Genomic DNA, 25,613 nt, shown 5'->3' on the forward strand with positions numbered 1-25,613 from the left:
ATGGTGCAGTGAGAAATCATTTCTAATCCATAGAGAAGAGAGATAAAGGAATTAAAATTCTTACTTCCCTCTCAGATAAAAAGATTTCTGTGTAGCTTGGCCTCCATCTGTCAGAGAGACACTTAATAAAATGCTAGTATTTGTCAATTATATGCATTTATATGGTGAATATCTAATTTCCTTTGTTAATATTCTCTCTGGAAGAGGGGGCTAAAGGAAAACAAAAAAATGCAAGATCCTGTAATAAATTGGTTCATCATGAGAATAAGTTAAAATAGGTGGGCTGCCTGGGTGCTCCACTGATATCCTTGTGCTGTCAAGATAATGTGGAAGCTCCAATCATTGGGTGCATCCCCTATAATGAACAAAAATCACATAGGATGAGTTGTGATACAAATTATTGTGAATCACAGAAACAAAGTCAGATCTCAGATCCAGTAGAATATTTGAATATAAGAGAAACTAAAGGGAATACAATGGTCAAACCAAAGGTGCATTATGTCCCTAGTGAAAAGCAGGACAGTCACTTATTGACTCATAAGAAGATCATAGATTTAAAGTTGAAAGGAAATGTTGGTTAAGATTTAGAGGGAAAGGAACCTAGGGTGATCTAGTCCCTCATTTTATGCTAGTAGAAAAATAAGACAAGAGACTTGCCCAAGGCCATATTTAAACAAATACACAGAGCTATGATTTGAAGTGATTGCTTCTGACTCTAAACACACTAATCTCTCCTCTATAGCATGATACCTCCTGTGCTGCTAGTAAGATTGAAACAAAAGTCAAAATGAAAGGCAAAAGATAAAATTTTACTTATTAAGGACCTAGTGTGCATAAAGGACAGTTAGGTGGCTCAGTGGATAATAGCATTGGGCTTGTAGTCAAAGAGCAGAAAGAACAAAGTTCAAATCTGACCTCAGATACATACTGGTTTTGTGACCTCTGGACAAGTCACTTAACCCTACTATAGAGGAGAAAGTAGCAAACTTCTCCAGTATCTTTGCCAAGAAAATCCCAAGGAGAGTTGGTTACAAAGATCTGGACACAACTAAACAACTGAACACCAATAATGTGCTAGATGCCTGTATATAAAAACCAAAAAAGTACCTATTTTTAAGCAATTTGGGTAGATTTCCCATTGATCAAAGTGTGAGAGAGTGGAGTTGATTATATTCTTCTTTATATTTGTTCACCAGCCTCTCCTTCTACCATATCGTTATCTGTGCATTGAATATTCCCCCTGCTTGGATACCCTTCCTTCTTACATAAGGCTTATAGAATTCCTCATTTCTTCAAAATATCGCTTAAATATCTTTGTCAAGAGAAAGTCTTTTTGGATCTCCACAATTGCTATTGCCCCTTTATCTAATGAACTTGTATTTAACTACCTTTCATTTGTTTTTACATATATATAAATGTATAATCTGCATATTCACATAGACGTGTATGTTTATGTATGTGTATATGTATAAATCAACAAAATAATAAATGAATTCTGATGTGTAGTACTTGCTTATTTCAGAAGTATAAGTATTCATATTGAAAATTTAATATCCACTCAGGAGTAAGAACTCTAGTAGTCTTAAGACTACTAATTGCATTGGGTAAGAAGAAGGATCATAGAACTATATATGTGTAAAGGACCTCTGAGTCCATATAGACCAACTACCTCATTTCATAGATGAAGAAATAAAAACCCCAAAAGTTAAGTGACTTGTTCAAGGTCACACAATTAGTAAAGGTCAGGGGAAGCCTTCAAACCTAGTTCCTGTAACTTGAATCAGCACTTTTTCTATTTCAGTATTTCTTGACATTGCTAATCTAATTACAACTGTTTAAACTCTGAAGCCTGAGACATTTAGCAAGGAATAAAGAAGAGAACCTTGGTAGTCCACTGCAAATTGGTGTATGACAAGAGGGACTCTGGAGCCATGAGTGTCCTGGTGAACTATACAGTCAAAAGGTAGGCTGCTTGGTATATTACTTGCATATGCTCTGTATATTACAGAAGTACTCCCCACTCTCTCAGAAATAGCAAATTTCCTTCAACATAATAGGAAGAAAGCTCCAAGAGAATGACAAAGAATACAGACTATAAGGTAGAGGTGTCAACCCAAACTGATTCTAGAGAACTGATTATGGTCATTTTAGTGGCAGTTTTAGGAAAGTAAGAGAGGAGAAAGAGAGAGACAGACAGAGAGAGACAGGCAGACAGACACAGACAGAGACAGAGACAGAGAGACAAGAGACAGAGACAGACCAAGACAGATAGAGACAGACAGACAGACAGACAGAGATAGAGAGAGAAATGAAGAGGTTTAGACCTTCTGGAGGGAAAATGATTCCTGATGCTTCAAGAGGTCAAGAGAATTCATAGATTCCATTAAAGGAGGGCTTCTATTAAAAAACTGTAGAAGTAGGGGCAGCTAGGTAGCTCAGTGGATAGAGCACTGACCCTGGTGTCAGGGGGACCTGAGTTCAAATCCAACCTCAGACACATAATAATTACCTAGCTATGTGACCTTGGACAAGTCACTTAATCCTATTGCCTTAAATAATAAAACAATTTAAAAACTGTAGAAATGAAACCCTCTAACATGATAGGAATACACTAACATGAGTGAAAAGGAAATGTGTTATCTTCACAACATATGCTTTCAACTTATAACAAGGAGCTTTGGAATATATGAATATAGAACATAAGATGTTTATCTATTCATTACCACTCATCTACTTGGGAATGAATGAAACTATTAGAGGTGGAGAGAGGGAGTAAATGTTTATTTGGTGCCTACACTATGCCAGACACTGTGTATGTAAAAAAAACAACTCACTTTATAATAGTATCAAATTTTATAATGATTTGATAATTGAGAATATTTTCTAAATGAATCTGGGAAGAATATTTAGGTTGAAAACTGAAGGACTTAAGGGCACAGATAGTCTTAAAAGCTTTGCCATTGACTGAGGGTGAAAAAGAAAAATGTGATATATAAAAGAAGAAATTGAATAATAAAAGAATCTCATATACAGAAATTCTTTTTCACAACCATGACCTGACATGCAGAAACTATGGATATTTGGCTAAGAATAGAGTGTTTCAAGATTAATTATATTATATTCACTTGGAGATTGGTTTATCTAATTAAATATGTTTTAAACAAAAAATAAGAGGAAGGGAAACAAAAGGGCTCAGATGGAGCTACCAAATTCAAAGGCAGCAAGTATATTAAATAGATGAGATCAGCCATAAAAGTGCTAAAAATCTAAAGGAGGCAAATATCAGGAAGAGGGACAGAAATTTTATTTCTGAACTCATATGTCAATTTTTTAATATATGTAATAAAAGAATTAATTTCAGTATCTTAATATTGATAAGAAAATGATATCTAGACATCAAATATCTGCAATACATAAAAGTACTACTATCCTGGAACTGATTATGGCCAATAATGAAAAACTGGCTGTTTAAATGGAAATGATGAAAATCTTGGAAGGAAGAGACAAAAACCACTTTAAGGTTCATAAAAGATAGAGGAAAAAATAGTGGATATAGTCTAATGTATATTGTAGACTTAATGGAGCATTGTTTGAAAAATTTTAGAGATAATATGGGGATAATATTATGCCCTTCTTCATGAAGTCTTAACTGGTACCACTACCTTCTAAAATACCCCATATCCAAATTACATTGCATTAATTTTGTCTATATTATATATATGCAGAATTACCTTCCCTCATCTCCTTGAAATACTGACTCCTTGAAGATAAGTATTGTTTTACTTCCCTCTTTATATAACCAGTGTTTAGTTCCTGGCACATAATAAGAACTTAATGAATTCCTGATGACTAATTATTGAAGAATCAATTTTTTTTTCAAATTTTGCTTTTTGACAACTGACTTTTTTTAATGTCATACCCAATTACAGAAATAATTTCTTATCTCACATTTTATTAAAAAGTGACTATATATAAAACCAATAACATAAAAAAACAATAATTTGATGCAATATCTGAAGGCATTAATCAATAAAATTACTTATTTTTATACTCACAAATCATAAAAATAATACCAATAGAATTAATAGCATAATAGATTTATTTTTAGGATGGTTTGATGATCTTGCTACTTGTAAATTTTTAACCTGGTAATCAAGAAAGATTGTATTGTCTCTGTAAGTTAGAGGGGAAAAAAGTTCTGTTTAACATAAATCATATGTTATGAATAAGAGGTAAGATTTATATCACTTTTTTTTGACAAACCAGAAAAGCCTTTATTGAATCTTAGCCAAAATATAATAAGATTTTTTCAGGTTCAAATGCTTGTTTCAATTTCTTATCACCATATATGTCAATGTAGTATTTAGATAGACTATGACCAGATGTTAAAAAGGTTCCTCATTTAGTCATATGAATAGAAACAAATAGATTTTGAACTAAAAGGAGAATTTCTCCTTTAAATCATTTAAGGAATTAATAAAAAGGTCTTTTTTTCTTTCTAATATGAATATAGGGCAAAGTTTTTTAAAATAAATATTTTATTTGGTTTACAATTATATACAATAGTAATTTGTACCTATCATTTTTGGTATGATTTTGAATTTTACAATTCCCCCCCCTTCCCTCCCCCAACCCCCAACAGAAGGCAATCCGATAGTCTTTACATTGTTTCTATATTATACATTGATCAAAATTGGATGTGTTGAGAGAAAAATCATATCCTTGAGGAAAATAATATTAGAGAACAAAATTATGTCGTATATAAGATTTTAAAAAAAATTCAAGGTAGTAGTCTTTGGTCTTTTTTATAACTCCACAAATCTTTCACTGGATGCAGATGGCACTCTCTGTCACAAATACCCTAAAATTGTCCCTGATTATTACACTGATGGAATGAGTGAATCTGTTATGGTTGATCATCACTCCCATGTTGCTGTTAGTGTGTACAATGTTCTTCTAATTCTGCTCATCTCACTCAGCATCAATTCATGCAAATCTTTCTAGGTTTTTCTGAAATCCCATCCTTCCTAGTTTCTAATAGAATAGTGTTCCATAATGTACATATACCACAGTTTGTTCAGCCATTCTTCAATTGATGGACATTCACTCAATTTCCAATTCTTTGCTACACAAACACAGCTTCTATGAATATTTTTGTCCAAGTGATATTTTTATCCTTTTTCATGAATGCTTCAGGGTATATACCCAGTAGAGTTATTGCTGGATCAAAGGGTATGCACATTTTTATTGACCTTTGGGAGAAATTACAAATTGCCTTCCAGAAAGTTCCACCAAGAATGTATTAGTGTCCCAGAATTTCCACATCCCTTCCTATAGTGCTCATTGTCCTTCTGGTCATATTGGTCAGTCTGAGAGGTATGAGGTGATATCTCAGAGAAGCTTTAATTTGCATTTCTCTAATCAGTAATGATTTGGAGCAATTTTTCATACGGCTATGGATTTCTCTGATTTGCTCATATATAAAATGCCTTTGCATGTCCTTGTCAAGGGCAAAGATTTTTTTGAAGAAAGATTTTATTTATTTTGAATTTTACAATTTCTTCCCTAATCTTGCTTCCCTCCCCCACCCCCCATCCCCCAGAAGAAAGTCTGTTAGTCTTTACATTGTTTCCATGGTATGCATTCATCTAAGTTGGATATGGTGAGAGAGAAATCATATCCTTAAGGAAGAAACATAAAGTATAAGAGATAGCAAAATTATATAATAAGATAATTTTTTTTAAATTAAAGGTAATAGTTTTTGGTCTTTGTTCAAACTCCACTATTCTTTCTCTGAATACAGATGGTATTCTCCATTACAGAAACCCAAATATTGTGCCTGATTGTTGCACTGATGGAATGAACAAGTCCATTAAGGTTAACCACCCCCATATTGCTGTTAAGGTGTGCAATGTTCTTCCAGTTTTGCTCATCTCACTCAGCATCAGTTTATGCAAATCCTTCCATGCTTCCCTGAATTCCCATCCCTCCTGGTTTCTAACAGAACAATAGTATTACATCACATACATATATGCCACAGTTTGCTAAGCCCTTCCCCAACTGAAGGACATTCACTCGATTTCCAATTCTTTACCACCACAAACAGGGCTGCTATGAATATTTTTGTACAAGTGATATTTTTACCCTTTTTTCAAAACCTCTTTAGGGTACAGACCCAGTAGTGGTATTGCTGGATCAGAGGGTATGCACATTTTTGTTGCCCTTTGGGCATAATTCCAAATTATTCTCCAGAAAATTTGGATGAGTTCACAGCTCCACCAAAAATGTAATAGTGTCCCAGATTTCCCCCAACCCTTTCAACAATGATCATTGCCCACTCTGGTCATATTGGCTGGTCTGATGGCCAATTGATGGCACCTCAGAGATGCTTTATTTTACTTTTCTCTAATAAGTAGTGATTTTGAACAATTTTTCATATGACTAGATCGCTTTGATTTTCTCATCTGTAAATTGCCTTTGCATACCCTTTGACCATTTCTCAATTGGGGAATGGCTTGTCTTTTTTTAAAAATGTGACTAAGTTCTCTGCATATTTTAAAAATGAGTCCTTTGTCAGAAATACTAGTTGTAAAAATGTTTCCAATTTACTACATTTCTTTTGATCTGGGTTACAGTGGTTTTGTCTGTGCAAAAACCTTTTAATTTAATGTAGTGAAAACTGTCTAGTTTATTTTTAATGATGTTCTCCATCTTTTCCTTGGTCACAAACTACTTCCAAGGGTAAAGTTTTTTTGTTTGTTGTTTGTTTGTTTTTAGGTTTTTGCAAGGCAAATGGGGTTCAGTGGCTTGCCCAAGGCCACACAGTTAGGTAATTATTAAGTGTCTGAGGCTTGATTTGAACTCAGGTACTCCTGCCTCCAGGGCCAGTAATCTCTCCACTGTGCCACCTAGCCGCCCCTATCATCTTCATTTTACATATAAGAAAACTAAGACTGATAGAGGTTAAGCAAATCATGCAGAGTCATAAAACTAGTTGTTGTCTGAGACTAAATTTGAACTTAGGTTTTCAAATAATGGTAGATGCATGGGAAACAAGCTAGCAAATCATTGCAAATTCAAATAGGCAACAATGAAATCTTCTCTGAGGGAATAGGATGGGTGGAGGGCACAGAAATACTTCTGTGAGCTGCTATACGACTAAACCTAAGAGATGTTGGAGAAGAATGAATCAAAAATAGCATTATTACAAAGATAGGAGAAATGATCAGTAATAGTGCCATACTCCTCATATCATAAACTAAAGCAAAATTAAGGTTCATTTTGTGCATGTTCAAATTTGAGGTGTTGCAGGATGTCAAGATGTATAAACACTGTTGGCAAATGAACATGAAAAAGTGGACCTCAGAAGAGAGATTTGAAATGAAGAAAGATTTGGGAATCACCAGTGTAGAAATTATAGATTAAGCCATGGCAAGGAATAAAATTGCCAAGGAAGAGGGAATGTTGGCATTCCAGCAGGTTCAAGGTTTATATTTTGTTAATTTATGTGATATAGACACTTCAGAACCATAAAATAAAATTCAAATCATGTTAATAATAACAGTTTAAAAACATATTTTAGGACTAAAAATGCCAATTTGCCTTCCATGATCAGAACCTGAAGCATTTAGAGCTCAAGCAAACATTTTGGACCACTTTCTCCACTCCAAAGCCAATACTTTTTTTTCATTTTAAACAAATCAAAGCCTAAAGCTTACAGAACACAAAGAGAGACTAAGTTTGCATGTGTAAAGAAGGGCAAGCTATGGCCTCAACAGCTATATCTCTGGGAGCCTGGTGAGACTTCCACTATATTTAGAAATCAACTACATGAAGTGAAAAGAACGTGCAATGAACTTGGAGGAGAAATTGTTAAAATGGTGGAAAAATCAGTATATATGACTTTGAAGTGTGTGGTGTGTTTGAAGATGAAAGATGAATGAATATCCAGGAAGAAACAACCATCAATGGTGTCAAAAGATGCAGAGAAGTTTAAAAAAGAGGACTATATAAAGAGGTCATTGAACTTGATGATTCAGTAGTATTGGTGCCCTTAGTCTATGAGTAGTTTCAGTATAGTGGTGGGAATAAAAGTGTAATTAAGGGGGGTTTGAGAAAATGGATAATAAGGAAGTAATGGCATCAAGTGTAGAAAATATTCCCAAGAAGTTTAGCAATAAAGGAAAAGCGAAAGAAAGCATATGGTAGACACATGGAATAGAAAGAAGAAAAGAAGGAATTTTTTTCTTTTTTTTCTTCCTTCCTTCCTGATCTCAGAGCCTGCTTTCCTTTCTTTCTTCATTCCCCTCCTCCTCCATTCTCTCCCCCCTCCCTCCCTTCCTCTTTCCTTCCTTCCTTCTTTTCATTACTCCTTTTTTCTTTTTTCCTTCCTTTTTTGAGGAAATCAGACCAATTTTATTGTCATTAGGAAATAAACAAAGAAATATATGATCAGAGACAAACTATCTGCTGGAGCAAAATCTTGGTGGAAAAAGAAGGGAAGAGGATTCAGGCACAAGAAAAAAATGAAGAAATTGACTTTAATGTATATTAATATTGTCTTTTCTTTTGTTTCCAGAGGAAAGAATAGTGGTGATATAGTTAAAGAATTGTACAAAACATATGAGTATTTTTATGAATCAAAAGTCCAACTTGGATTAGTGATATGCCATAATAGTCAGGAGAAATAATGTAATTTTTGCACTTAGCGCTTAATCTGAACCAGTGTCAAGAATTAAAGAAGTGGCATCCTACCTGTTTCTGATCATCCTCAGAGCATCCCACATTTTAGAAGCAAATTTAATAAGCTGGTGTGTATTCAGAGAAATGTTACTTGACTGGTTAATGGGTTGAGGAACAATGTGTTCTAATCTTAGATGCATTGTCAAGTAGTTTCATTTCATTCATTTAACCTTTCTGGAGTCTTGGTTCTCTGTCTGTATAATGTGGAGTTTGTACTAAATAATTTCTACTGTTGCTTCTATCTTTATATTCTATGAATATGGAACCTGTTTTATCATTCAGTTTATAATACTTTTCCCAGTGCCTACTGTCACTCTGTAGGGCATTTATGAAGGGAATAGTAGACATTGTAATTGTCCTCATAAACCTTGCTGTCTAAAAGAGAAATACAGGAAAGTACAAGTAGAGATACTGTATAGTCTCATTTCTTTGGAATACAAATGACAAGAAAATTCAAATAATTAGAATTTTATTCTTTTTATTTCTCCTTTAAGAAAAATAAACACATGCAGAGAGCTATGGGAAGATTTGTCAGAGGAATCTTGGAAGACCTTCATGAACTAATGCAGAGTGAAGTGAATAGAAACAGGATAACTAAAATATTGTGAAATACTGAAAATAATATTGAAAGATTTAAGAACTGATCTATTCAATGACAAGTCATGACTTCAGAATAGTTAACATTTTCAGAAGACTTATTATGTATCCTGTTTTCTGACTTGGGAGAAAAAAGAGTAGAATTACAGAATGAGACCTATACTTTAAGAAGTCAATGCATTTACTTGCTTTGTTTAATTACATTTATTACAAAGGGGCATGGTTTTTGAGGGTGGGGTCAAATTGACAGTGATGATGTTAAAATAAAGAAATTTTTTTATGACCAAAATGAATTTTAAAATATTTACAAAAGGGAGCAGAAGGAAGTTCAAAGGAGGACAGAAACAAATAAGGCAGTTTTGTTGCTAACATATATTTATTATATACCTTAAAACTATATATAACATAAATCCATAGTTTCATGTAGTTTTTTAAAATATTAAAAAAGAAAATCAAAAAATAAAATACAGGAACAATCACTCATTCAATTTTTGTTAAAAGAAGGAACAAAAGTAATGAAAGAACACATTCTGGGTCATTAATCTTATATCTGCAATCCATTTAAAAAGAGATTTCAAAAGAAGCCATAGGGTCAAAACCAGTTCATTTTCAATACCCTTTTCCAACATAGTATTGCCTAAAAGTGTTATTCAAAATAATGATTATGAAAGAATTTTCCATATTATCAAAGGAAATTATGGTTATTTGACTATAACTTGGAGTGAGAAGTACATTTTATGGAATTCAGAATATTAGGGAAAGCTTTTTATTCTGAGTTGAAGAACTTAGTTTCTAGTGACTATTTTGTGACTAGTTAACTTTGTACTTACACAAATCATTGTATCTCTGGGACTGGTTTCTTACATGCAAAATTAAGAAATTTTATTAGGATATAATCAATTCTAAAAGTTTATCAGAACAATTTTAAAAAATCAAAAATACAAGTTTAATGGGAACTCTTACTTACAGAGTTACAGAGTTACAGAGTTACAGAGTTACAGAGCTTGCATCTATCCTTCTTCCAATCCTGTACAACCAATCTGAATATTCAAGAGAGCCACAGCTAATGACACATATAGGTGAGGATTTACTGGAGGATGATCATTAACTCAGTTTTGTGTTTTTGTTTGAGTATTTACAACTTGAAAAGTGGCAAATGCTACAAATCAGGACTTAATTTATTATTTTTATTTGATACTTTTAGATGTTATGAAGAAAATGTTAATGATGCAGAATAAACTTTCATGTTGTGTGAACATTTATTCACCCCACCCCCTCCACCCTGAGAGGTGATTGTTAAAGTTTCGCTGGCACATTATTAAAGAAAATCCATCAATGTTAGGTGAATGATGCTATAATAAGACATTTATAAGATATGAAATGCTTGAAATTTAACTTGTGTTAGTTTCACTCTTCCACTAAATGTTTATGTGATTTTGGACAATTCATTTAACTTCTATGGCCCTTACTGAACATTGGTATTCTATGATTTTTCAAGAACTTTGCTGAATGAACCACCCCCCCCCAAAAAAAAATCCTGCATGGAAGGCACATGGTTTAAAATAAAGGTTATTCCATTTGGATTAGGAAACTTTTATTGTTAGCCTTGGATTTTGCCAAGGGACTTTCTTATTCCAAACAAGACAAACTTCTGAGCCAATGCCATTCCTCTTAATTTACAGTGATCCTGTCTTTTATAATTTATTCTATCCATGAATTAGGGAGAAAAAAGTCCAAAAGATCACCTAGAAAGATGTATCTAACTTCTTTAATAATGATTATCAGCTATACTTTTAACCAATTAGTAGATCTAACTACTTGACTCCCCTGGGCTGGCAATCATAAATACATTTTGGCTGTTTCTGAACAGATAAAGTGGAAGACAAATTTGAAGCAATTATCTAAGTAATTCAGGGACCTGAAATGCTTTTGCTTGAAACTGGTAATTGAGGTTAAATCCTTAGTATCCGAGATTTAGGGCTGAAAGAGACCTTAGAGTCAATGAAATCTAATCCCTAATTTTACAGACTGGAAAACAAAGAGAGGAAAAGAGATATGACCAGAATCACATAACTCCTAAACAACTGGGCAGGATTTAGACATGGATCAACCTGACCTTATTTCTGTGTCCCTATCTACCTTGCTATACAACCACTGTTGTTTTAAAATAAATTAGCTGAACAATTGATAATCTTCTTCTCCTCCTTAAAATATTCTATTATTTCTTTTTTATATTTATTGTTGTTATTGCTTATTTACTTGGATCAAAATAAATATGTTTGTTGGTTATCAAGTATCTCCTATGTATTTACTTCTAAACAACTTTGCCAGTGGTAAATAAGAAAATTTGACTGAACCCATTCTATTAGTTTTAATAAAAGAAAGATTTTATTTATTTTGAATTTTACAGTTTTCCCCCTAAACTTTCTTCCCTCCCCCCCCCCCCCCCCACAAAAGGCAGACTGTTAGTCTTTACATTGCTTTCATGGTATATGCTGCTTTAAGTTGAATGTGATGAAAGAGAAATCATATCCTTAAGGAAGAAACATGAAGTATAAGAGATAGCAAAATTACATAATAAGATGTTTCTTTTTTAATTAAAGGTGATAGACTTTTGCCTTTGTTCAAACTCCACAATTCTTTCTCTGGATACAGATGGTATTCTCCATCACAGATACCCCAATATTGTTCTTGATTGTTGCACTGATGAAATGAGTGAGTTCATGGAGGTTGATCATCACCCCCATGTTGCTCTTAAGGTATACAATGATATTATGGTTCTGCTTATCTCTCTCAGCATCAGTTTATGCAAATCCTTCCAGGATTCCCTGAATTCCCATCCCTCCTGGTTTCTAATAGAACAATAGTGTTCCATGACATACATATACCACAGTTTGTTAAATCGTTCCCCAATTGAAGGACATTCACTCAGTTTCCAATTCTTTACCACCAAAAGACAGCTATGAATATTTTTGTACAAGTGATGTTTTTACCCTTTTTCATAATCTCTTCAGGGTATAGACCCAGTAGTGGTATTTCTGGATCAGAGGGTATTCACATTTTTGTTGCCCTTTGGGTGTGATTCAAAATTGCTCTTCAGAAAGTCTGGATGAGTTCGAAGCTCCACCAACTATGTACTAGTGTCCCAGATTTCCCACATCCCTTCCAACAATGATGATGGTCCTTTCTGGTCATACTGGCTAGTCTGAGAGGTGTGAGGTGGTACCTCAGAGATGCTTTAATTTGCATTTCTCTAAGTAGTAGTGATTTTGAGCAATTTTTCATATGACTATGGATTGCTTTGAGTTCCTCCTCTATAAATTGCCTTTGCATATCCTTTGACTATTTGTCAATTGTGGAATGGCTTCTTTTTTTTTTAAATTGACTCAATTCTCTGCATATTTTAGAAGTGAGTACTTTGTCAGAAATATTAGTTGTAAAAAATTGTTTCCCAATTTACTGTATTTCTTTTGATCTTGGTTATAGTGGTTTTGTCTGTGCAAAAGCTTTTTAATTTAATGTAATCAAAATTGTCTAGTTTGTTTATACATCTCTCTCCTCCTTGGTCATAAACTGTTTCCCTTTCCATTTCTCACAGGTAAACTAATCCTTGATCTCCTAATTTGCTTATAATATTTTTTATGTCTAAATCTTGTATCCATTTTGATCATATCTTAGTATAGTATGTGAGGTGTTGGTCTAATCCAAGTTTCTGTGTTACTAACTTATGATTTTCCCAACAACTTTTATCAAAGAGAGAGTGTTTATCCCAATAGTTGGACTCTGGGTTGATCAAACAGCATATTACTGTAACCATTTCCTGCTATTGCACCTAGTCTATTTCACTGTTCCACCACTCTATTTCTTAGCCAATACCAGACAGTTTTGATGACTGATGCTTTACAATATAATTTTAGATCTGGTAGGGTTAAGCCCCGTTCTTTTGCAATTTTTTTCATTAAATCCCTGGAAATTCTTGACTTTTTATTTCTCCATATGAATTTACTTTCAATTTTCTGTAACTCATTAAAATTTTTTTTTTGGAATTTTGATTGCTAGGGCACTAAACAAGAAATTTAATTTTGGTAGAATTGTTATTTTTATTATATTAGCTCAGCCTATCCATGAGCAGTTGATATTTGCCCAGTTATTTAAATCTGATTTTATTTGTGTGAGAAGTGTTTGTAAATTTTTTCAAAATGTTTCTGAGTCTGCCTTACCAGGTAGCCTCCCAGGTATTTTATATTGTCTGAATTTACTTTGAATGGGATTTCTCTTTTTAGCTTTCTGATGCATCTTGCTAGTCATATATAGAAATGTTGAAGATTTATGAGGGTTTATTTTATATCTTGAGACTTTGCTAAAGTTGCTAATTATTTCTAGTAGTTTTTTAGATGATTTTTCGGAATTCTCTATGTATATCATCATGTCATCTGTAAAGAGTGAGAGTTTTTATCTCTTCCTTCCCAATTCTAATTTCTTAAATTTCTTTTTGTTCTCTTATTGCTGAAGCTAACTTTACTAATATATTATTGAATAGTAGTGGTGGTGATAATAGACATCCTTGTTGCACCCCTGATCTTATTGGGAATGCCTCTAGCCTATTCCAATTGCATATAATGCTTGTTGATGGTTTCATATAGATACCGCTTATTTCTTTTAAGGAAGAATCTATTTATTCCTAACCTCTCTAGTGTTTTTTAGTAGGAATGGGGTTGTATTTTGTCAAAAGCTTTTTCAGCATCTATTGATAATAATCATATGATTTCTAATAGGTTTGATATTGATACAATTAATTATACTATCAGTTTTCCTAATATTGAACCAACCCTGCATTCCTGGGATAAATTTTACTTGGTCATAATGTATTATCTTAGTGATAATGTGTTGTGATTATTATGCTAAGAACTTATTTAAGATTTTTGCTCCTATATTCGTCAGTGAGATAAGTCTATAATTTTTTTTCTTTGTTTTAAGTTTTCCTGGTCTAGGTATCAAATTGATGTCACAGAAAGAATTAGGCACAGTTCCATCTTTGCCTATTTTTCCAAAGAGTTTATATGGAGTTGGAATCAATTTTTCTTTAAATAATTGATAGAATTCACTTCTGAATACATCTGACTCTGAAGATTTTTTTCTTAGGGAATCCAATAATGGCTTGTTGAATTTCTTTTTCTGAGATATGGTTATTTAGGTATTTAATTTCCTCTTCATTTAAACTTGGCAATTTATATTATTGTAAATATTCATCCATTTCACTTATATTATCAAATTTAATGGCATGGAGTTGGGCAAAATAATTCTGAATTATTACTTTAATTTCCTCCTCATCAGTGGAGAGTTTACCTTTTTTCATTTATGATACTAGCAATTTGGTTTTCTTCTTTCTTTTTTTAAATCAAATTGACCAGAGGTTTATCAATTTTATTTTTTTTTTCCATAAAACCAACTTTTGGAATTATTTCTTAGTTCAATAGTTTTATTGCTTTCAATTTTATTAATTTCTCCTTTAATTTTTAGAATTTCTAATTTGGTATTTAATTGGGTATTTTTAATTTGTTCTTTCTCCAATTTTTTAGTTGCATATTTAATTCATTGATTTCCTCTTTCTGTAATTTATTCATGTAAATATTTAAAGATATAATAAATCCCCTGACAGCCACCTTGAGTGTTTCTCATAGGTTTTAGTATGTTGTTTCTTTATTGTCATTATCTAGGATGAAATAACTAATTCTTTCTAGAATTTGTTGTTTGATCCACTCATTCTTTAAAATGTGGTTATTTGGTTTTTATTAGTTTGGGGTCCATATCTCCTTGGCCCAATATTGCAAGTAATTTTTATTGCATTATGGTCTGAGAAAGATGTATTCAATATTTCTTCCTTTCTGTAATTAATCATTAGGTTTTTTTGCCCTAGTACATGGTCAATTTTTGTGTAAGTGCCATGTACTACAGAAAAAAATGGTTTATTCCTTTCTATCCCCATTCAATATTCTCCGTAAGTCTATCTTGTCTAGCTTTTCTAACAATCAATTTACTTCCTTAACTTTCTTCTTGTTTATTTTCTGCTTAGATTTATCTAAATCTAACAACTGGAGTTTGAGGTTTCCCACTAGTAGAATTTTGCTGTTTGTCTTCCTGTAACTCCTTCAACTTCTCCTCTAAGAATTTGCATGCTATACCATTGGGTGCATACATATTTAGTATTGAAATTACTTTATTGTCTATGGTAACTTTCAGGAGGATATAGTTTCCTTCCTTATCTTTTTTAATAATATCTATTTTTGCAGCTCCTTTGTGTGAGATAAGGATTGCTATCCCTGATTTTTTCACTTCAGCTGAAGCAAAATATATTTTATTCAACCTTTTAGCTTTACTCTACATGTATCATTATACTTCAAATGAGTTTCTTGTAAGTGGCATATTTTAGGATTCTGGTTTTTAGTACACACTACTATTTTCTTATGTTTTAAAGGAGAATTCATCCTATTCACATTTAAAGTTATAATTACTAATTTTTTATTTCCCTCCATGCTCTCTTCCCTCTGTTTGTATTTTCCCCTTTTTCCACTTTATAAATATTCCCCAGTATTTTGTTTCTGAATAGTATCAACTTCAGTCTTTTTCCCCCATATCCAAACGCCCTCCCTTTCTTTCCCTTTTCCCTTAGTCCATTTGTCTTTCTCTTCATTCTGTTAGTCCCTCTTTTCCTTCCCCTCCCCTTTTCCTCTTTTAATATTTGAAAGGTAAGATAAGTTTCTTAACTTAACTGAGTGCATGTATGTTAACTTTAAGGCAAATCTGATGAGAGTATGATTGAGGCAGTTCTCTCCTCTTCCCTTCTTCCCCTCTATTGCAATAGGTCCTGTATACCTCTTAATGTAATGAGATTTCCCCCATCAATCTCCTTCATCCTCCTATCTCCTTACTGTCCCCCCCTTTTAAAGAAGTATTGCTTTTATACCATTCTATCAGAGACACAGAAAAGTCATCAGTGTCCATCATTTCTGGCTAAGTATATTCTCTATAATCAAGTTACAATTCTCGAGAGTTATTAGAGTCTTTCTCCTAGGTAGTGATTTAGCCAGTTTCATCTTATTGCATAGCAGTTTCATGGATAAGTCAGTCATGAGTGTCCATCACTTCTGGCTAGGTATATTACCTCTAATAGAGTTACAGTTCTCAAGAGTTATGAGAATCTTTCTCCCAAATGGTGTTATAGTCAATTTCATCTTATTGGAAAGCAGTTTTTTTTACCTTTTTGTTTCTTTTTTACCTTTTCATGTGTCTCTTGAGTCTCCTGTTTGATGTCCAGATTTTCTATTTAGCTCTGATATTTCCATCAGGAAATGTTGGAAGTCTCCCATTTCATTAAATGTTCATCTTTTCTCCTAGAAGAGAAGACTCAGTTTTGCTGGATAGTGGATTTTTGGCTGCATTCCAAGCTCCCTTGCTCTTCAGAATATCTCAGTACAGGCCCTTTTATCCCATTAATGTTGATGCATCCATATCCTGTGTAATCTTTACTTTGGCTCCTTGGTACTTAAATTATTTCTTTCTGGCTGCTTGCAGGATTTTCTCTTTCATTTGTTAGTTTTGACCACAATATTCCTTGGTGTTTTTATTTAGGATCCCTTTCCAGAGTGGATAGATGCATACTTTGAATAACTATTTTACCCTCTGGTTCCATGATATCAGGGCAGGTTTCCATCACTATATCCTGTAATATTAAGTCCAGGTTTTTTTTTCTCTTCAATGTTTTCAGGAAGACCAATTCTTACATTATCTCTTCTCATTCTATTCTCATGATCAGTGGTTTTGCTGATGCTGTATTTTACATTTTCTTCTATTTTTTTCTATCTTTTGGTTTTGTTTAACAGAATCTTGTTGTCTCATGAAGTCATTAGTTTCCACAGATTCCATTCTTTTTTTAGAGAAGAATTTTCTTCATTTACCTTTTGCAACTCCTTTTCCAATTGGCCAATTCTATTTTTCAAGGAGTTTTCCATTTGCCCAAGTGTAGTTTTTTTTTTTTTTTTTAGTTTTTGCAAGGCAATGGTGTTAAGTGGCTTGCCCAAGCCCACCTAGCTAGGTAATTATTATTACATGTCTGAGGCCAGATTTGAACTCAGACACTCCTGACTCCGAGGAGTCCACTATATCCACTATGCCACCTAGATGCCCCTGCCCAAGTGTAGTTTTGAGAGAATTATTTTATTTTTGCATTTGCCCAATTGAGGACTTGAGGAAAATATTTTCTTTTTATATTGGTCCAATTGCATTTTCCAAGGATTTATTTTCTTGTTACACAATGTTAATTTTCTCTTGCAAGGTATTAATTTTCTCTTGAGTTTCTTTTCCCAATTTTTCCAATTGATTTTTAAACTCCTTCCTGATTTCTTCATAGAAGTCTTTTCTGGACTGCAGACCAATTCATATTCTCCTCAAAAGTTCTGGATCTCTCTGGGTTAGTATCTGTGTCTACAAAGTAATTCTCAATGGGCTCCCCCTTTCTGCTGGCCTTTATTCATTGCCCTAGGTTCTTGTGTTGGGGGGGACGGGCTCTCAGAGGTTTAGTTTTCAAAACCCTAGAGGCTTTGTTCACTTGGCTTAGTAACTCCAAGTAGGCCAGCCAGTAGGGGACACTGTCTCTTTCTTTGGAGTGTTTGAGGCCCTCTCACTAGGCCTGGACTGAGTGAGGGGCAGCAGCAGGATCTGAATTGTCCTTGAACAATGTGGTCTGGGCCCTGGTGGAGGTAGTTAATCCCCCCTTTCAGCTGAGGGAGCTCTGCTGCCCACACCTGAGCCTGAGGGGGTGGAGGGGCTGCCACTGTTTGTTCAAGGAAGAGGGCTCCACTAAAAGTATGGAGCTCAGGCCCCCAGCCCAGGGTTCCAAGTCCATCCGTGCTCTGCATTCCTGTGTTGGAACTTGCCCTCCAGCCTAGCTGGGACTCACCAGACCTCCACCCCCCCAGCTGCTAAAGTTGGTTCTTGGACCACCATTCACCAAAGTTTCCAAGGCTAAGGTCAATCCTTTGGTTTCACCCTGTCCCTGTTGGCCCTCTGCTCTCCACTCCTGGCTCACCCACAGTCCCCCCGAGACAGATCTCTATTGTTTCTTTTATTTTATTTAATGAAGGAAAAGTTTGTTCCTGACAAAATATTTGGAATTGAATGATTTTTGCAAAGCATCACCATCCTATTAAAAAAAAATGATATTTAGCAAAGTTGCTTCTTAACATCTTTCTTTCCTCATATAAATATTTACTTTATCTACATTTCACTGTGAGTTCTTCTGATCATTATAGATGAGTTACAGAAAGTAAAATCTTTCTAGGTAGTAAGAGGTCTCACTCTTTTTTTTTAGGTGGAATTGATGAATTTACCTTGAGGCAAAAGAAAACTTGGCAGGGAAATATAATGTTTTCTTTATTATAAGTATATTATTTGTCAAAATACAAGGAAACATGTTATTAAACACATTCTTTAAAATATATTTAGACATATATATGGATCAATAGAATTAATTAACACACTCTCTCTCTCTATATATATATATAAATATATATATATATATATATATATTTATATTCATGATGATGATTATCCTTCTTTCTTGAAGAAGACTATGACATCAGGGAGGTGATGCCATAATATGAATGTGAATTATATCTGAGTGAGGGATTGCTGTTCTGAGACACTAGCCTCACTTTTTCCTCCAGAGCCATCTGAGTCCATTGGCTAGATATATGAATCACACAACTGGAGATAACCATGGATGTGAGTCAGTCAGGGTTAGGTGACTTGCCCATGGTTACACAGCTAAGTGCACGAGGATGAATTTGAACTCAGGTCCTCCTAACCTCAGGGCTTACACTCTACCCATTGCACCATCTATTTGATCTTATATATATACATATGAATATCTATACACATATGTCATAGTCATTATCCAATATCTATCCTAAGTGAACCCTCCCAAATAAGAAAGAAAAATATTCAAATAGAACCAAGGGGCAATCAACTGTGTCTAAAAGCAATATTATATTACTAGAGTAACCCTCTTCTTTATTGAAAAGAACAAACAGTCATTTATTTTCCAGGACTAAGATTACTCACCACAATTCATCAGCTTAAGTGCTTTATAGTGTTTTCATTTTTATCTCTGTTGTTATCATATAAGTTGTTCCTTCTAGTCTGTTTTTCTTTGTTCTGAAATAGGGTTTATAAATCTTCAAACAGAGATATTTCTCTTACTTATTCATATTTTTGTTTTAATGGTGTGTTATTAAAATTCTGTTATTAATATACCAACATTTCTTTAACTGAAATTCATTTAATGAATACCCATATTTTTTACATGTTTTGTGATCACAGAAAATCCTGTTCCAGATTTTAAAAATCTATTTGGAACTTGTATTTCTATCTTTGATATTATTGGGTTATAGGAGTAAAAGTGGGATAACTGGATCAAACAGTATGAAAAATTTAATTATTTTCCTCACATAATTATGAATTCTTTTCCAGAATGATTTGGCAATTCATAGCTTTATCAACAGTGCTTTAGTAGACCTGTCTTCCCAGTCCTTTCCTAAGGATTATTTCCATCTTTTATCATCTTTGATAGCTTGATAGGTGAAAAGAAAACTCAGAATTGTTTTAATTTTCATTTCTCTTATTATTAGTGATTTGGAATATTTTTCATATAGTTTTTGATAGTATGAATTCTATATTTAAAATATATTTTTGATCTAATCTTTATTGAAGAATGGCTTTTATATTTTTCTTACCAACTTTTTATAATTTTGTGATATAGAACTTTAACAGATATGTAGTGTGATTTCTCTGCTCCCTAATTCTTCTAGTTATATCAGTTTTGGCTAATGCAAAATCTATTCACTTTAAGTAAGAAATTATTTTATATTTTATCAATATATCATCTACTTCTTTAAGAAGTATCTGTTTTCATTCATTTAGTTTTATAATATGATTTTATATTTATGTAATGCTTTCATTTAAAACAGATTGTGATGATATATGTCAGAAAATACTTCTCTGAACCTGTTCTCTGCAAAACTTTTGTTCTCCAGAAATATTATTAAATTGGGGACTATTTCTCTAAAATATTGTGAGTTTAGGTTTAGGAAGTATGAGATGAGGTCCTCAACTTAAAGAGTAAGGGAAGAAATGTCATGAGAATCCACTGGAAGGCTGAAAAGCATAGCACAATTACAGTGACAAGTGGTAGAATAAATTGATTAGGGAAATGTAATAAGATTGCCTTGCTGCTGTGAGGACTCATGAGTTTAAACAAGATAAATTTGTAGAGAATATAGTCAGTAAATTTTTATGATTTTTTTCTGGTTCCAAACAGTAGTTCATGAATAAAAGTGAAAATAGCAGATGATGGTAATAATTCAAAGCTGGCATTTGGAAAAGTATGATTGGCCCTTGGCAAGAACTTGAAGTGTAGAAGATAGTGTAGAATTTAACTGATTCATCAAATAATTGAAATGGAAGGAGGAGAATACAGATAGTGCAAAGTGATAGCCAGAGAAAAAACTGAGGGTTGCCTATAAACATTAACTAGAAAAAATTCTTTACATTCTTCTTGTCCCTTTCTCTTTTCTATGCAGATGTATGGTCACATAATGGAGAATAAAAATGCTAATTTCCTAAATATTTAACTAATACAAATGATTAAAATAACTTGATTAAAGGATTTGCAAATTATAATAAAAATGAATTAAAAGTAGCCACAGGGTAATTGAGAATACTTCAAAAGTCTCAAACTTGCAAAATTTTAAAAAAAGATGTATTCCTGTTTAGGTCACAAGCTCATATGGATATTATCTGTCTCATGGGGTAGATACTTAATATTCAGGTTTGCATTTTTTCATGGCAGAAACTTTTCACAGTATTATAGCCCTATAGGGTTGAGAGGCAAATGTTTGAAGGGCAAGTTGATAAAATTCTTGTACATCTAGGGCAATTGGATCTGCTGGATTTGGCAGCATTCCTGTATTATAGAGGTCTGCAGCTCTAATAGCCTTGATTAGTATAATAAACATGTGGTACAACTAAGATCCATGGGCAATTCTGAAGTTCTGATAGATCTAAAGTACAACATTTGCATTTGATTGCAGGGAAGCATTATTTAATAACTAAGAAGTCTGGCCCTTTTAATACTTCTACATTAATATCGGACAGATCAATTCTATATAGAGCAAAAAAAGGAAAACTCAGATAACAAAAATATATAAAGGTATCAATTGGAAAGGGAAGAAACTTGTGAAAGGGTTCATAAAATAATAGTCTTCATGATAAATATACAAAGGTCAGGAGGCAGCTAGGTGGCTCAGTGAATAGAGCACCGACCCTGGAGTCAGGAGGACATGAGTTCAAATTCAATCTCAGACAATTAATAATTATCTAAGGGTGGCTAGGTGGCACAGTGAATACAACACTGGTCCTGGAGTCAGGAGTACATGAGTTCAAATCCAGCCTGAGACATTTAATAATTACCTAGTTATATGGCCTTGGGCAAGCCATTTAACCCCACTGCCTTGCAAAAACCTAAAAAAATAAGATAATATACAACGGTCTTATTGAGAATTATCAGAGTGAAAGTGAAAGTAGAGGAAGAATGCAGGATGTATCACAGAGGTAGAACACCCATGATTTGACAGCTGATTCAATGCTGGTGGATTAAAGAGAGTTTTCCAAGGTTTCTAGTCAGGATAATTGTGGAAAGGGTATTTCCATAAAGAGAAATGGAGAAATCAGAGGCAAAAGTGTGGACAGGGAAATAAGTTCAGTTTTGGACAAATTGAAGTGGAGGTTATGGAAAAACAGCCAAATATATCTAAGCAAACTTGGAATTCTGGAGAGGGAGGGGAAGGGTGGGAGGTAGTAGAGGTGTATAGATATCATAGTCACTTATTCAAATATGCTAATTAATGTTTTAAATATAAAAGACACTAGCAAGGCATAAAGTGTAGAGGAAGAAGAAAACTAAGGACAAAATCTTCAGGGATAACTACATTTAAAGGATGAAGAGCTAGAAAAGAGACAGAGAGGGGGTGGAGCCAAGATGGTGAAATGAAGGGATTGAGTGTTACCAGCTATCTGATAAAAATTCATAAACTAAGGACTCTAACTAAACTTTTGAGAGACAGAACCCACAAAGGGACCCAGTGAGGCATTTCTCCTACTCAAGGTAAACTGGAAAAGAGCAGAAAGGCTCTGCTCCCCGGGTCGGAGGGGTGGCCCGCCAGAAGGGTGGCCCGCCAGAGAGGTGGCCCGCCCTAACCAAAGAACTTCAGCCTCCTGGAGGCAGCCCCAGGGCGCTGGGAGCCACAGCTCACAGCAGCAGTGGAGTCTCCTGAGTTGCACCCCGGGGAGCACTGGGAACAAAGTGGGGGAACAGCGGGGGACCTCTGCCAGACAGAGCACATGGAGCCCAGCCCCCAGGTCACACAGCAAGCAGCTTGGTCTTTTGGCAGCCTAGACCCGGAAACAGAAGCAGGCAGAGCAGGTAAGCAGGAGCCCCCAGGTCATGAGCCCATTGAGCTGAGGGAGGGGAGTGAAGAGAGAGAGAGAGACTGCCAAGCTCTTTCCTCTGCTCCTGGAACAGGACTCTGGGGCTCTGACCACATTCAGATCCTGATCCCAGTCTAAGCCCCCCCCATAGAACAACAGGGCCCCCCCACCTTGGCCCCGTGGCAGAGGGGGGTGCTTATGGTCATTCACAGACCAGGAGGGAGGACAGAACCTCACACACTGAGACCCTTGTGGGAGTGTCCCAAAAGCTCAGGAAGCACCCCAAAAAACAGACTTAGGCTGGGAAAATGAACAAGCAAAGAAACAAGAGGAAGACCATTGAGAAATATTTTGGAAATGAGCCCAAGAAGGATCAAAATACTCAGTCTGAAGATGAGGAAGCACAAGCTCCTGCATCTAAAGACCCCAAGAAAAACAGAAATTGGGCTCAGGCTATGACAGAGCTCAAAAAAGACTTTGACAATCAAATGAGGGAGTTGGAAGAAAAACTGGGAAAAGAAAGGAGAGAGACAGGAAAAACATGAAAATGAAGTCAGCAGTTTAGTCAAGGAAATCCAAAAAAATGCTGAAGAAAATAGCATGCTAAAAACTAGCTTAGGTCAAATGGATAGAACAGTTCAAAAAGTTATTGAGGAGAAGAATGCTTTAAAAAGCAAAATTGTCCAGATGGAAAAAGAGATAAGAAAACTCTCTGAGGAGAACAAATCCTTCAGACAAAGAATAGAATTCAGGGAGATTGATGAATTTACCAGAAATCAGGAATCAATACTTCAAAGCCAAAAAAATGAAAAATTAGAAGAAAATATGAAATATGCATTGAAAAAACAACTTATATGGAAAACAGACTTAGGAAAAATAATTTGAAAATTATTGGAATACCTGAAAGTCATGATCAGGAAAAGAGCCTTGACATCATTTTGAAAGAATTACTGCAGGAAAATTGCCCTGATATTCTAGAAGCAGAGGGCAAAATAGAAATGGAGAGAATCCACCAATCCCCCAGAGAAAGAGATCCCAAAAAACCAACCCCTAGGAATATTATAGCCAAGTTCCAGAACTCCCAAGTCAAAGAGAAAATATTACAAGCAGCCAGAAGGACACAGTTCAAATATCATGGAGCTGCAGTCAGGATCACACAGGACTTAGCAGCAACTACATTGGAAGCTCGTAGGGCTTGGAATACAATATACTGGAAGGCAAAAGAGCTTAGAATGCAGCCAAGAATGAACTACCCAGCAAGGCTGAATGTCCTCTTCCAGGGAAAAAGATGGACTTCCAATGAACCAGGGGAATTTCAAAGGTTCCTTTTGGAATGGCCAGAGCTGAACAGAAGGTTTGATCTTCAGATACAGGACTCAGGTGAAGCATGGAGATTGGAGGAGAGGGGGGAAATATGAGGGACTTAATGAGGATGAACTGCATGTATAGAAAAATGATACTGATAATATTCATATGAACCATCTCAGTTAATAGAGCAGGTAGAGGGAGCTTTTATAGTCAAAGCACAAGAGAAAGCTGAATTCGAAGATAAAATATGGTGTAAAAATGGAGTCAATAGAAAAAAAGGGAAATGGAATGGGAGAAAGAAAAAGGAGAAGGGGAATAGTCCAAGATATTTCACATAATAAGATTTTTTTTTATTACAATGAGCTATTGCAATGATATGGAAGGGGGAGGCAAGGGGGAATGAGGGAAACTTTGCTCTCATCAGAGGTGGCTAGGAGAGGAAACAGCAAATATACTCAATGGGGTATAGACAACTGGAGTAAGAAGGAGGGGGGAGCAGGGGGAAGGGGTGGGGATGTGAATAAAGGAGGAGAGTATGGACCATGGGGGAAGGGTGGTCAGATATAACACATTTTCTTTTTTACTTCTTGCAAGGGGCTGGGATTGGATGGCTTGCCCAGGACCATAGGGCCAGGTGGATTCTGGGCCTAAGGAGTGGTATGGGGGCTCAGGGCTTCTTGGCCCCAGGACCAGGGATCTGTCTGCTGTGCCATTCAGCGACCCTGTTACAGCAGAGTCAGAGTGAAAGGAGAGAGAAAATATAGTACATGGTAGTGGAGAAATAAGAAAGGAGGGAGTTGCGATCAGCAATGGCAATGTTGGAAAAATATGGAAGTAACTTTTGTGATAGACTTATCATAAAGAATGTGATCCACCCATGACAGAGTTGATGGTGTTGGAACAAAGACTGAAGCACATTTTTTGTTATTATTATTTGGGGGAGGGTGCAGGGCAAGCGGGGCTGGGTGGCCTGCCTGGGGCCACATAGCAGGGTGATCTTTGGATGTCTGGGGCCGGATTTGGACCCAGGTGCTCCTGACTCAAGGGCCAATGCTCTGTCTGCCACCCAGCCACCGCTACTATTATTACTATTTTATTTTACTTTGGGTCTTTTTTTTCCTTCTTTTTGGTTTTTGCAGGGCAATGGGGAGCAGGTGGCTTGCATGTCACACGGCTGGGTGATTGTTGGGTCTACAAGGCTTGGATGTGCGCTTGGGTGCTCGTGGCTCCAGGACTGGTGTTTCATCCATTGTGCCACCTGGCCATTACCTACAATTATTACTATTATTTTTTTAATTTTAATTTTTTTCTCTCCCCTTTACTTTTTCGCCCAAGCTAGTCTATTTATATTCATGGGGGGAGGGGTATTTGCTTTACTTGTAAAGAAGTATATTTTATTAATGTAAAAAAAACATTTGTAGAAA

This window comes from Macrotis lagotis, chromosome 1 (assembly GCF_037893015.1).
Source record: "Macrotis lagotis isolate mMagLag1 chromosome 1, bilby.v1.9.chrom.fasta, whole genome shotgun sequence".
In the NCBI taxonomy this organism is placed as follows: Eukaryota; Metazoa; Chordata; class Mammalia; order Peramelemorphia; family Peramelidae; genus Macrotis; species Macrotis lagotis.